The sequence below is a fragment of the Lolium rigidum genome, chromosome 1, assembly GCF_022539505.1.
Source record: "Lolium rigidum isolate FL_2022 chromosome 1, APGP_CSIRO_Lrig_0.1, whole genome shotgun sequence".
Classification (NCBI taxonomy): domain Eukaryota; kingdom Viridiplantae; phylum Streptophyta; class Magnoliopsida; order Poales; family Poaceae; genus Lolium; species Lolium rigidum.
Window position 1 is genome coordinate 229,421,541 of NC_061508.1, and position 10,901 is coordinate 229,432,441.

Genomic DNA, 10,901 nt, shown 5'->3' on the forward strand with positions numbered 1-10,901 from the left:
TACCCTATGTGACTCTAAAATCTTGTGAAAGCTTTTATTTGTAGTTTTGGTTTCTTCAAATAAAATGGAATGATCCATATTTCCTATTTCCTCCATGGATTATTCTACTCTTCTAAAACCCCCTCCTATTTTTCAAATATTTCAAGTAAGCCTAATTGTTTAATCTAAATCAAAGCCATAGACACCAAATTAAATGGTATTTGAATCTGTGATCAAATACCCATGGCATTGCCTTTGCCATTAAGACATCTCACATATCCATCAATCAAGATCACACCTCCATGTAGTCTTGACCTTGGAAAATTACTTTTTGTCTAACAAATCAATCTCCATTAGTATACCTATCTCTTCAAGAAAATTTCAACTTGGCCTAACCATCTTGATAACCTTCTCTATATCATCTTGCCCTAGACCTCACCTAGCAAAAGTAGCTTGATCTACTTCAATAATGTTCCTTTGCTTCACCTCTGCTCCTTCTCTTTTTATCTTTAAATTTTGGGTACATCACCACCATCTCCCCCTCACCTTGTCTTAAAAATTCAAAACCTTGTTGGACCAACATGGTATTTTGATAATTTCAAATACATAATATCTTTTCTCCCTTTCAATAGAGCTCCTTCAAAATCTGTCCACACCAAATTTTGGACAAACACCTTTCTTCAACACAATCAACCACCCTCTCTCCCTTTGAATTGAAATTTTTCCCACTTTGCAAATCTTGTTGGAATCCTTGTCTTGCACATGGGGGACTTGTTCAACAACACCATACACCCTCTCCTTCCCTTACCTTTGTGTCTCTCACATGACAAGTTGACACCATCACCATCCACCCCTCTCTTTTTTTTTCCCTTCTCTCTATCCTTCCTCAAACATGGCCGGGCCACTCCCTTTTGGCACCAGCTGGTGCAGCTCCTTTGGCCCGACCCTAGCCCAACAAAACCCTACCCCTGGACTCCCCTCTCCCTCCAACCAAGCCCAACAGCAGGCCAAGCCCAGCCACCACCGAAACCCTAGCACCCCTGGGAGAAACGCACACGCACAGGACTTCCCTCCCGCTCGACCCTCCCCTCTCCCACGCTGCTTGCTGACGCTAGACCTTGCGTCACCTCCCAGCGACCGCCCCTACGTCATCACAAGCGCCCCCATTGGCCCCCGCCACCGCACGCTCACCTTCCCGTTGGCCAAATCCGCCACCCATGCACCCCGCTCGCCTATAAGAAGCCCCCGCCCCTGCACACTCTCCACTCCACTCCACACCCCTTCTCTCTACCTCTCAGAGCGCCCGCTGAGCACGCCAAGGCGCTCCCATAGCCGCTGCACGCCGGCGTGGCCACCGCCGCCCATGGTCACCGCGAGGGTGACGAGCACGACGAGCTCACCCCCGCTGTTCTCACCCCTCTCTCTCAGTTCCCTCATACTCCCCTTCCTCTTCTGGTCCTAACCGACCCATTTTCGCCGCCCGGGTCCACCGGAGCACGCCGCCGTCATCCCCGTCCGTGAGCTGCTGCGAGGAGGAGGCGCCGGGAGGAGCAGCTATGGACGCGAGGAACGCTGCCGAGCCGCACCTGGACCCGCCCTGGACGCACGCCTGACCGCCTCGACTCGCCGCTGCCACGCCCGGCGTCGTCGTCGACCTCCGCACCACGCCGGTAAGTTCCTGGCCGCCTCCGTTTCCTCCCAGTACTCCCGCGCGTGTGTGTAGACGAAGGGGTACGACGACCCCAGTCGTCCCGATCGTGGTCGTGGCGCTGCGTGGCCACTTAGCCACGTCAGCCCACCCATGCAGCGGCCTGGCCCGCCTGGGCCCTTCCTTTTTTTCTCCCACCTCTCCACCTGGAAACTTACCTGGGCCGGCCCACTTCTCTACCCCCGCACGGCCCAAATTTTCCCGCCCTTTCCTTTTCATTTGAAAATTTAAATTGCTGTTAATTTGTGTCAAAACCAGTGGCACCAAAATGTGAATAACTCAAGTTTTACAACCCCAAATTGAATGAAACCAATTGCATTAGATCAGAAATTTCATTATCTTTCCAATTCCACTGGCCCCATATTTTTAGGATTTTTGTACGATTTTTAAGGTATTAAACATTATCACTGGTTATTGTTTAGTATTTCTAATTCCTAAAATTTAAAAATTAATGTTTTTGTATGAATCCAATTGTGTTAGTCTTGTTTTAGTACTGGCCATCTAGGAAAAATATTTGTAGTCTCTGTTCATGCATATTTGTTACTGTTTGTGTTAATGTGTGTATCGCATGAAATGTTGTACCAAAACTTTTGTTTATTTAAAATCTTTAACCAACTCTTTTTATTTAAAAATGGTCAACCTATATTTTATTCTTGCAAAACAAAACCTCTGCAACTTAACCTTAGTCCTATTGTTTTGCTTAAGTTTTCAAAAGAGTGTAGCATATTGTTTACCTCCTATTTTTGTATAGTAACTATTAGCCAAATAAACTAGGAAGATGATTTCCTACCTTTCAAAAAAAAAGTTTAAAAATGATATATGAATGCTTTTGATACCTAACCTTTGCACTTGTCTTCTTTGTGGTGTTATATACCCGGGGATAATTAATTTATGCCTTGGTGATACCCAAAGAGGCAATTGCTCATTTGTGAGGCTCTCATGTCTTTATTAGGTGAATAAATTAAGTTTTCTAAATTAAAAACTCTTAAAGTTGTTTTGTAGTATCTATAAGTTTTTAGTATGTTAGACCTTGGTTGAGTTGTTAGTTTCTGATTGTTGCATGTTTGTTTAGTTGGTGCAATGTGTTGATTGTGTTCCTTTTATATTTTCCGACGATAGATGCGAACGATTCCGGAGAAGAAGAAGTGGATCGGACAAGGATTTTATTTATATTGTTGGTATTCTTATATTGATGAAGTTGAAGAAGTCCAGGGACAAATAAGCCAAGGCAAGCCATCTCTTGATCTCTGATTGACGTGTCTCATATTGTTGTCACTTTATTATTACTCTTGTCTCTTGATCTTGTGTGTGTTAGTCTCTTTATCTTGTCGATGCATGCTTTGTCTTAAGCATGATGATCCTCTTGGTCATACCTCATGATCATCTTAGTAATTGTTGGTATACTTGTTGATCATGGCTATACCATCCTACCTTGTTGAGTTACATGCTTACCTTAAGCATGTGACACTTCTTGTCGATTCACTCCTACACCCCTTGTGAGTGTAGTAGTAACAACATCATGATCTTGGTGTACTCTCATTTTGAGATGAGTATGCCTACCTACCTTAGGTATGTCAAATATCGTTGACCACCCTCACTTATATTAGTGTTGGTTGGTTAACACCATAAATCTGAAAGTATTTTCCCTCTTAGGTTGACAACATGCATGCTTACCCTAAGCATGTATGCCCCCTTGACCACCTATATTAGCATCTTCTTAGTGGCATGATGATTAACATCATGACCCTTGTTTAATCATACTACTTATGTTGTCCCTATGCATGCTTATCCTAAGTATGTATGATCCCCTTGACACCTCATTTATCACCTCCTTAGTGGTATGATGGTTGGCATCATGCCATTGTTGTCTCTTAGTTCTTACATGAAACCATAGGTTGGGAACCCCTTGGAAAAATACCTTGTTGAAAAGAATTTTTGGAAAACCTTGGGTAAGTTGGACTTACCTAAGTGTGTGTTTTCGAGAAAGGAAAGGATTTGGTAAAAAGGATGGGGATGAGAAAGTGGTTGGGATATTACGAAAACTTTGGCGCCTAAGTACTCACCCGGGACAACAAACTAGCGCAACCACATTACTCCAACATGGGCACGGGGCTTAGCTCGACGTTCGTTCTCTTTAGCATGAGGCACCGCACAACTATACAAGGGTACGGTTACCCCGAGTCCGGATTGTCGAAGTTGGGACAATAGTATAACGGGAGGCCTTCGGGGCTGACCCGTCCGGAAGACACTATGGGTCTCCCGGCTTGGCGGTGGAGCCACGCTCAAAAGGAGGTGAGCTGCCACGGTGCCGGGGAGGTACATACTCCATAGGGTAGGACCTCTTGCTAATTAGAATGGGCGAAAGGCTTCGATCGGTTATCCGATACCCACATACTTTCGTATGATGGCCCGGGGATGATCCGGCGGATTTATCGGATCTTGTGGGGAAAGTGTGCAAACTCTGCGAGTGAAATCTATTCGAATAGCCGTGTCCGCGGTCATGGACGGTTGGATTGGCTGTTGCTTAGCTCGATGAGCTTTGTTTTTACAAAATTGTTTGACAAAGGAAAGGAAAGAACTTGTTTGAAGTACCGGAAGGGTACGGGAAAGGATGTGTCGACCATATGGAGATGGTCGGGAAGGATAAATAAAATTGGGTTACCCCATCCTAGTGTTTTATGTTGTGGAACTCTTTTGAAGTATCTTCTTCAACAAAGATATAGAGATGTCATAGAACCCTCCTAGTGTCCCCTTCAACTGTGATGTGGGATGCTATATCCACAAGAGAAACTGATTCTCTTTCACATGCTATATCCACAAGAGAAACTGATTCTCTTTCACATGTTATATCCACCAGAGAAACTATTCTTCCTCTCTTGTCTTCTTTAGTTAGAATTGTTATCACCCTCTTGATGGTTTGCGAGTACAATTCAAATGTACTCACGGCTTTGTCCCCGGCTATTTACTTGGCCGGACCCGGAGGACTTCGACGGATGAAGAAGGAGTTGACGACGTCTATGCGAGCTAGGAACGTCTTCCCGCTCGGCTGCTCGTAGGGTTATGGCGGATGACTTGGGTACTCGCGATGTTGAAGTGATGATGCTACTCCGATGTTTAGTTAGGCCCTTCGAGGCTATTATGTAAGTATTGGTCATGTGACTATGTTGTAATTTTCTTATTCCGCTTTGTAATGGATGGTGTAATTTGATATCAGTTCGGTTATGTGTTCACGGCACACTGATCATGGGAACGTGAACGGTACACATAACAGGGTATTTCGGACAGCTAGTCCGGGGTCCCCACAGAGCTGGTATCAGAGCTATCCTGACTGTAGGAGACCTTAGTTAGCATGGACGTTAGTTAGGAAACAAGTACTTGGGAAAAAACTATTTACGAAATAAACTCTCTTTAGTCGAAAGCATAGCTTCTACTCCTCTTATTTCTTCAAAACTTCTAAGTTCTTATCTATCTGCTTTATACAAATGTTTAAAAATATTCTTACTCTAATGTCTCATCCACTTCAAACCTACATATTGGACGATGTCCCCAACCCAGACCCGGAGACTCGAACTCAAAGATGGATCAACCCCTCGGGAAGACTCATGTATCTCCAACAACAACTATTGAAGATTGGATGCCGACTTAGCCGTGCTCATGTAGGGATGATAACATCATATATTTGGTTGTCACCAAAGTATGTCAAAGACCTGACCTTGTTCCTCCGTGGACTTGCACTTTTTGCAGTCATCAGGGATCAAGTCCTCAGTTTCTTGACTAGTAATTTTTAGGCCAGCCATGAGAAGATCTCGACTTCAAGAGTACCTCAACAGCCACCCCTTCAAAGACGTCACGTCCTCGGGATATTGAGCAAGAAGACTACACAGTTTTAGCCTCTGCCTCAACATCGACGACTCAACAGCAGGCCGCATCGCCACCCTCTGCTCCGAGAATCCTTGTTGAAGACGATGTCAACAAGATGAAGATGCCAACATATGTGACCAGCCCCAAACCAATAGGATGGATAGGACAAACTCAATTGCTTCAATTGAGCTACCCCCACGTATTAGGTATCCCTAGAACTTTAGAGTGCCTTGTTTGGTGTGCTGATTTCTTGTAGTTCCCTAGTGTGCTGCCTTGAGTGTCTTTTATCAGTTTGTTGTGTGTATGTTTTTCTAGTCTTTCGGCGTAAAAATACTCTTAGTGTGATAACCCAGCATAGGAAGCCTCCCTAAGATGTTTTCACCCTCACCTACCTCACCGTTAGAATGCTAACTGCTAGTTGCTGGATAAGATAAGGAAAGGCTCTAACCCTAACCCCGTTAGAACTTGTTTTTCAACCGTCAAGAAAACTAACCCAGACCCCTATCTAGACTAACTACTTTCGAGATCCGCTGAAGCGACTCTACTACGCCAATGAAGAAGAATCCCTACCTTCAAGAGTGACTGCAACTCCGCAAGAAGATGAAGCCACACTAACTTGGTCTGACCTTGGAGTATAATCACGCTAACCTCGAGGATATCTTCTTGAAAATACCCTCCAACACATCGTCTGACAAGCTGAGCAAATAATAGAGTCAAAGCCAAGCTACAGTACATGGTTCATCTGGTCCTCGTCAAGTAAAGAAGATACCTCAAGACTCAAGATTAGGTATAACTTACCCGCTCACTTCCGAACTGGCCAACACCGACTCGAAAGCTGAAGATTGTCTTCGACAACCTTTGTTGCTGCTTCATCTGGATACCAACCAGGCGTTTCATCAACTTACCAACTTACCGCGCGTCATGTGGTTTAGTCAACACCGTGTGTGTCTATCGAAGTCGTGGTCTACACGTCTCCCATAAAGATTTTTTTCAACCCAAATACAGAAGATCAATGACTTCTTCAAAAGCGCCCGACAAGACTCCGTGGCCGAAGCTTAGAGTTTTCAAAACCCCCGGTGAACAATTTTAAGGGTGGAAGACTTCGTCTTCCACTAAAATATTAAGTTAACTCTAGAAAATTCTCAACCCTGCTAAAGCACCGTTGGAGTGCACTAACTCTCCCAGAGTCTTAAACCCCCGCTAGGATCATTAAGAAGTTTCAGATCTAACACCTCCATGGAGTAGTCAACCTCTTCATAAGGCTCACATCGGCAAGAATCCATCATGTCTCCCAGAAGTTGAAGCAACGACCTTCTCGACAACGGCACATCTACAGAAGAATGGAGTCTAACTTTAGTTAAACTTTATAACCCCTCTAGTTCTACGCTCAGTAATCTCGGGACGAGATTATTTTAAGGGTGGAAGAGTCTGTCACACCCCACTTTTGCAACCTTGATTAATTGTCCTTATTGCAAAAATTAGGGGGAATAAATTTTTTTTAAAGCCTAATTGGGTGAGTTGCCTTGATCTGTTTGTTTAGATGAATTGCTTTGATCTGTTGGTAGATGTATTGTCTTGTTTGCTTGTTGAGTTTTGTCTTGAGCTACCCATAGAACAACACCACTGGTGTTAAAACAACTTAACAACTCACTAAATAAAACACATGTGTGACCCTGGAACATTCTTTTCCTTTCATAAACCCTATGCTTGGTGTTTTCCCATAAAGTACCTCAACACACATTTTCTAGTCTCTAGAAAAATAGAGAAGCTATGGTCACTCTTGTATTACCTTAGTCAATTCTATTTAAATATAATTGAGCCTTTTTACCTAAACCTCAAACCCTCTTTTTTTTTCTATGGCTCAAAAGTCCTAATTCAAAAGATCTTGCCAAAAACCTTTTTCCTTGAAATTGGGCTATGACCACTTAGGTCATAATATCACAAAATGGTTTCTAAAGATATTTTGTTTTAACCCAAAGTATTTATCAAATGGCTTACCCTATGTGACTCTAAAATCTTGTGAAAGCTTTTATTTGTAGTTTTGGTTTCTTCAAATAAAATGGAATGATCCATATTTCCTATTTCCTCCATGGATTATTCTACTCTTCTAAAACCCCCTCCTATTTTTCAAATATTTCAAGTAAGCCTAATTGTTTAATCTAAATCAAAGCCATAGACACCAAATTAAATGGTATTTGAATCTGTGATCAAATACCCATGGCATTGCCTTTGCCATTAAGACATCTCACATATCCATCAATCAAGATCACACCTCCATGTAGTCTTGACCTTGGAAAATTACTTTTTGTCTAACAAATCAATCTCCATTAGTATACCTATCTCTTCAAGAAAATTTCAACTTGGCCTAACCATCTTGATAACCTTCTCTATATCATCTTGCCCTAGACCTCACCTAGCAAAAGTAGCTTGATCTACTTCAATAATGTTCCTTTGCTTCACCTCTGCTCCTTCTCTTTTTATCTTTAAATTTTGGGTACATCACCACCATCTCCCCCTCACCTTGTCTTAAAAATTCAAAACCTTGTTGGACCAACATGGTATTTTGATAATTTCAAATACATAATATCTTTTCTCCCTTTCAATAGAGCTCCTTCAAAATCTGTCCACACCAAATTTTGGACAAACACCTTTCTTCAACACAATCAACCACCCTCTCTCCCTTTGAATTGAAATTTTTCCCACTTTGCAAATCTTGTTGGAATCCTTGTCTTGCACATGGGGGACTTGTTCAACAACACCATACACCCTCTCCTTCCCTTACCTTTGTGTCTCTCACATGACAAGTTGACACCATCACCATCCACCCCTCTCTTTTTTTCCCTTCTCTCTATCCTTCCTCAAACATGGCCGGGCCACTCCCTTTTGGCACCCGCTGGTGCAGCTCCTTTGGCCCGACCCTAGCCCAACAAAACCCTACCCCTGGCCTCCCCTCTCCCTCCAACCAAGCCCAACAGCAGGCCAAGCCCAGCCACCACCGAAACCCTAGCACCCCTGGGAGAAACGCACACGCACAGGACTTCCCTCCCGCTCGACCCTCCCCTCTCCCACGCTGCTTGCTGACGCTAGACCTTGCGTCACCTCCCAGCACCGCCCCTACGTCATCACAAGCGCCCCCATTGGCCCCTGCCACCGCACGCTCACCTTCCCGTTGGCCAAATCCGCCACCCATGCACCCCGCTCGCCTATAAGAAGCCCCCGCCCCTGCACACTCTCCACTCCACTCCACACCCCTTCTCTCTACCTCCCAGAGCCCCGCTGAGCACGCCAAGGCGCTCCCATAGCTGCTGCACGCCGGCGTGGCCATCGCCGCCCATGGTCACCGCGAGGGTGACGAGCACGACGAGCTCACCCCCGCTGTTCTCACCCCTCTCTCTCAGTTCCCTCATACTCCCCTTCCTCTTCTGGTCCTAACCGACCCATTTTCGCCGCCCAGGTCCACCGGAGCACGCCGCCGTCATCCCCGTCCGTGAGCTGCTGCGAGGAGGAGGCGCCGGGAGGAGCAGCTATGGACGCGAGGAACGCTGCCGAGCCGCACCTGGACCCGCCCTGGACGCACGCCTGACCGCCTCGACTCGCCGCTGCCACGCCCGGCGTCGTCGTCGACCTCCGCACCACGCCGGTAAGTTCCTGGCCGCCTCCGTTTCCTCCCAGTACTCCCGCGCGTGTGTGTAGACGAAGGGGTACGACGACCCCAGTCGTCCCGATCGTGGTCGTGGCGCTGCGTGGCCACTTAGCCACGTCAGCCCACCCATGCAGCGGCCTGGCCCGCCTGGGCCCTTCCTTTTTTTTTCTCCCACCTCTCCACCTGGAAACTTACCTGGGCCGGCCCACTTCTCTACCCCCGCACGGCCCAAATTTTCCCGCCCTTTCCTTTTCATTTGAAAATTTAAATTGCTGTTAATTTGTGTCAAAACCAGTGGCACCAAAATGTGAATAACTCAAGTTTTACAACCCCAAATTGAATGAAACCAATTGCATTAGATCAGAAATTTCATTATCTTTCCAATTCCACTGGCCCCATATTTTTAGGATTTTTGTACGATTTTTAAGGTATTAAACATTATCACTGGTTATTGTTTAGTATTTCTAATTCCTAAAATTTAAAAATTAATGTTTTTGTATGAATCCAATTGTGTTAGTCTTGTTTTAGTACTGGCCATCTAGGAAAAATATTTGTAGTCTCTGTTCATGCATATTTGTTACTGTTTGTGTTAATGTGTGTATCGCATGAAATGTTGTACCAAAACTTTTGTTTATTTAAAATCTTTAACCAACTCTTTTTATTTAAAAATGGTCAACCTATATTTTATTCTTGCAAAACAAAACCTCTGCAACTTAACCTTAGTCCTATTGTTTTGCTTAAGTTTTCAAAAGAGTGTAGCATATTGTTTACCTCCTATTTTTTTATAGTAACTATTAGCCAAATAAACTAGGAAGATGATTTCCTACCTTTCAAAAAAAAAGTTTAAAAATGATATATGAATGCTTTTGATACCTAACCTTTGCACTTGTCTTCTTTGTGGTGTTATATACCCGGGGATAATTAATTTATGCCTTGGTGATACCCAAAGAGGCAATTGCTCATTTGTGAGGCTCTCATGTCTTTATTAGGTGAATAAATTAAGTTTTCTAAATTAAAAACTCTTAAAGTTGTTTTGTAGTATCTATAAGTTTTTAGTATGTTAGACCTTGGTTGAGTTGTTAGTTTCTGATTGTTGCATGTTTGTTTAGTTGGTGCAATGTGTTGATTGTGTTCCTTTTATATTTTCCGACGATAGATGCGAACGATTCCGGAGAAGAAGAAGTGGATCGGACAAGGATTTTATTTATATTGTTGGTATTCTTATATTGATGAAGTTGAAGAAGTCCAGGGACAAATAAGCCAAGGCAAGCCATCTCTTGATCTCTGATTGACGTGTCTCATATTGTTGTCACTTTATTATTACTCTTGTCTCTTGATCTTGTGTGTGTTAGTCTCTTTATCTTGTCGATGCATGCTTTGTCTTAAGCATGATGATCCTCTTGGTCATACCTCATGATCATCTTAGTAATTGTTGGTGTACTTGTTGATCATGGCTATGCCATCCTACCTTGTTGAGTTACATGCTTACCTTAAGCATGTGACACTTCTTGTCGATTCACTCCTACACCCCTTGTGAGTGTAGTAGTAACAACATCATGATCTTGGTGTACTCTCATTTTGAGATGAGTATGCCTACCTACCTTAGGTATGTCAAATATCGTTGACCACCCTCACTTATATTAGTGTTGGTTGGTTAACACCATAAATCTGAAAGTATTTTCCCTCTTAGGTTGACAACATGCATGCTTA